This window comes from Cervus canadensis, chromosome X, assembly GCF_019320065.1.
Source record: "Cervus canadensis isolate Bull #8, Minnesota chromosome X, ASM1932006v1, whole genome shotgun sequence".
NCBI lineage: Eukaryota > Metazoa > Chordata > Mammalia > Artiodactyla > Cervidae > Cervus > Cervus canadensis.
Window position 1 is genome coordinate 16,642,823 of NC_057419.1, and position 4,378 is coordinate 16,647,200.

A 4,378-nucleotide genomic window follows, 5' to 3' on the forward strand; every position below is an offset into this window, starting at 1 on the left:
AATCATCACCTCACACTCTGCATTCGCCAAGAGACACACGGAGGACCGAGGAGACCATGGACCCTGCCACCTAGCCACACCTCTGCAGTCTCCAACGTTCAGTGGATGGGCGGACGGATGACCAGCCCCTCAGGACAGGGCTGAGAATAGCCTCCGGAATGCCCAGCTCCTAAACGCGCCGTCCGTCAGCCCCATGGCGGCTTCCCGTTTAGGCCGGTGATGGCACAGGATGTGACTGAGACGCAGCCTCCGCGATACGCAGCTCCACCCACGCGCTGTCCGTCAGCCTCGAGGCAGCTTCCGGTTCAGCCCAGTGACGTCACAGGATGCGAATGAGGAGCGGCCTCGGCAATGCCCAGCTCCTCAGTGCGCTGTCCTTCAGCCCCGAGGCGGTTTCCGGTTCAGGCTGGTAACATCACACGACGTGACTGAGACGCGGCCTCCACAATGCCCAGCTCCACCTACGCGCCGTCCGTCAGCCTCGAAGCAGCTTCCGGATCAGCCCAGTGACGTCACAGGATGTGAACCAGGTGCGTCCTCCGCAATGCCCAACCGCTCAGTGCACCATCCGTCAGCCCCGAGGCGGCTTCCAGTTCAGGCTGGTCACATCACAGGACGTGATTGAGATGCAGCCTCCGCGCTGCCGAGCTCCACACACACACCGTCCGTCAGCCCCGAAGCAGCTTCCGGTTCAACTTGATGACATCACCAACAAGCCCGACAGCCCAGATGAAGTCCCCTGCGATGGTGTTCGTATAGCCGGCAGCTGACCCCGGGCAGTGGCCCCGCACCCATGCGCAAAGGTAGTGGAGCCAGGGACCAGGCCGGGTGGATGAGGACAAAGTGCAGGTTCTCTGTGAGGTTGATGCCGACCATGAACAGCCTGCCTGGGACAAGAGAGGGGCTGCAGTTCATGGTGCGAGATGTGGGGTCTGGTGCCCACGTGTGCAGTCACTAACCCATGGAGTCATGTGGCCAACCAAACCTTGTGGTGACTGACTCACATGATTGGTCACCCACCCATGGGGTCACTAACCTGTGAGGTCATGCGGTCACCTGTCCACAAGATTACCCCCTCACACCATCACCCACCCACGCGGTCACCCACTCACCAGGTCAGCAACTCACATGGTAACCCACCCTGCAGGCAGGAACTCAAACCAGTCACTTACCTACCCACGCGGTCACCCACCCACACGGTCACCAACCCACACATCTCCTGCCCATGTGACCAGTAACCCATGGGTCACCTGCCCACGCAGTCACCAAGCTGTGCCATCACCCACCCAGACTCTGGCCTCCTCTGTGGTCAGAGATTCAGATGTCTGACAGAGACCAAAGTTCAGACAGCAGGGACTCACAGGGGTGTTGACTCATGAATTTCTCCTGTTACAGAGGGCAGGCGGGCTGGACAGTGACCCCAGAGATGTCCACGTCCTGACCCTGTGTGGTGGACACAATAATGTCCACACAGATGTTCACATCCTGTCTACATCCTGACCCCCTGTGGTGGACACAGTAACATCCCCAAGGATGTCCATGCCATGGTCCCCAGGTGGTGAACAGAATAACGTCCCCCAGTATGTCCTGTTCCATTTCTCCTCTTGAACCCAAAGCCAGCCCCATGTGCTAGGACATGCGTTTGACCAGGTGTCCTGGTATGAAGGCGGCACTCACCTGGGTGGCTGCAGCTCTTCATGTGCTCCAGGTAGTGGACGAGGTCTAGGTGCTTCACCTGGTTCCCCCACCAGTAGGGGATACCAGGCCACAGTTCTGCATGCTGACTCATGGATGCCTCGTCCTTGTATGCTGGCCCCGGGACCACGGCTGGCACAGAGTTGGCACCTCCTGTGGGGAGAATCATCCAGGTGCCCATGAGATGTGTGCACAGGGGTTATTGGGGTGCCTTGTGACACAATGCATCAGGTATTGGGGGTGTCCCAGAAGCTACAGCAGTGTGTGGATTATTGGGGTGTCTATGAGCAGTGATGGACTGGTTATTGGGTTCTCTGTGAGAAGAGACAGTCATGGGTGGAATAATGGCATGTCTGAGTAGAGACACTAGTGGGTAGATTACTGGGGTGTCTGAGTGGAGAAGGTGATGGGTGGGTTATTGGGGTGTCTTGAGCAGTGATTGGTAGATATTTGGGGTGTTTGAGTGGAGACAGTGGTGGGTAGATTACTTGGGTGTCTTGAGCAGTGATGGGTCAATTATTGGGGTACGTACCTGAGTGGAAACAGAGGTGGGTGGATTATTGGGATTTCTGATAGGAAATGGCAGGTGGATTACTGGGGCTCTTGAGGCGTGATTGATGGATTTTGGGAGTGCCTGAATAGAGACTGGGCAGGGTGGATTATTGGGGGTGCCTGTGACCAGTGATGGGCTGGTTACTGGGGTGTTTGAGTGGAGACAGTGGTGGGAGGATTACTTGGGTTCCGTGAGCGGCGTCACCTGGTATCTGAATCAGCCTCATGCAGCGAGCAGATAGTCGGATTACAGTGAAACCTAGTGCTCCCGCTGCCAGGAGCATGGGGAGCCTGTGGCCCCTGCACACCCCACGGAAACACAGCATGTCCCCAAAGATGTTCTTGATGCAGCCCATCAGGTACTAGTGCAGGTTCTCCATCATGCCCTCGGAGTTCCTGCATGCCAGGATGACCACCTCCTGGGGGTGGTTCTCCAGCTACTCCGAGATCTCTGTGAGGGCATTCTGGGTGGGGGTGGAGGAGAAGGGCCTTGTAGTGAGAGACAGAGGGGTGTGGGTGGGGACTTCTCCCTGCACAGCCCCTCTACAGACGGGTTGGGGGTCTTGACACACAAAGACATAAAGCATGGTGCCTGCTCCCAAGGGACCCAGCCTCTCCTGAGTGGCCGTGGGGAGCTGTGGCATTGCTCTGGGTGTGTGTGTGTGTGTGTGTGTGTGTGTGTTGGGAGCTGTGGCATTGCTCTGGGTGTGTGTATGTGTGTGTGTGTGTGTGTGTGTGTGTGTGTGTCTGTGTATGTAGATGCTCTGGTAGGTACAGGTGCACACGCATGTGTGCATGTGTTCAGGGTCTGTGTGTGCACGGATATGCATGTGTGTGTGTGTGTGTGTGCGCACAGCAGCAGAAAGCAGTGCTTATAATACTGTGTGAAGTCTGTACTCCAGGGAGCGTGGGAGGCCAGCAGGGTACATTCACAGTGAGGCCCAGGCCGGAACCTCCAAGGGTCATTAGGTTCTGTGGTGGGGGCACCGGGGGCCGAGGCCAGAGTGAAACATTAAGTGACTTGTCCAGCAGCTGAGAGAATGGACTGGACACCCCAAAACTGGTAGACACAGGAAAAGACATGTCAGGAACCTGGTTTAGCCAAATTCTGGGAGACACCCCAGAGTCCTGGGGTACAGGTGTGGGTTCAGAAATGCATGTTGGTTGGGAATTCTGAGTGACTGATGCCAGAGGTCAGCCCTCTCCTGCCAGGAGTGGATGTGTGTCTGTACCCTTAGAGATCAGTGTCTTCTAACGGGAGTGGACCTGTGTTGTCCCCTTAGAGGTCTGCCTGTCCTGCCTGGACTGGCCATATGTCCATCTGAGTGGACGTGAGCCCATCCCCTCCGAGGCCCTCCACGTCCTACCTGGACCAGACGTGGGTGTCCCTGGCTGGCGGACCCCTGTCCATACCCCCTGCCCCCACCCCCACCTCCACAAGGGCTGTCGTGTACACCATGTGGCCAGAGTGCAGGTTCCCCTCGGTGCCCTCCTCTGTGTGTGCCATCCGCAGGTCCTCACGCCGGCATCCAGCTGCTTCGTGATGCTCAGCACCTGCACACAGAGGTCGGTCACCTGTGCTGGGCACAGAGGGCGGCCCCCCGCTCAGGGGCTGGGCATGCACTGAGGATGCCCAATGAGGGCCACATCGTCCACTGTGAAATCAACAGTGTTGGTGCTGCCAGGGTTGAGGCCCTGCTTCTGGAACAGGGTCTCCAGGGTCACTGGTCACATGGAGCACACAGCCCGGGTCCAGATTGTGGTCTTGGGCGGGGGGGGTGTTCCTGCAGAGTCCAGCCTCATCCTCCTCTCAGGCAGTCCCTGGGTGGAAGCACCCTGTGGGTTCACCAGCCCAGGCTCCAAACACCCAAGCTGGACCCTTGGACATGAGGACACACAAGACCCATGGTATCAGAGTCATCCTATTATAACTTTCCCCCCTCCACAGTAATAGTCCCCCACTACAGTAAGGGTCCTCCTTGATTATGAATCCCCTCTCCACAGTAGGGCTTCCCTGGTGGCTCAGCTGGTAAAGATTCCGCCTGCATTGTGGGAGACCTGGCTTCAGTCCCTGGGTTGGGAAGATCCACTGGAGAAGGGAAAGGTTATGCACTCCAGTATTCTGGCCTAG

The 4,378-nt window shown here is 57.6% G+C and overlaps 1 pseudogene; it reads right to left on the reverse strand.

Annotated features, from left to right (window-relative positions):
• Nucleotides 1-668: 668 nt before the first annotated feature.
• LOC122434734 lies at nt 669-3,896 on the reverse strand (annotated as a pseudogene).
• Nucleotides 3,897-4,378: the final 482 nt, after the last annotated feature.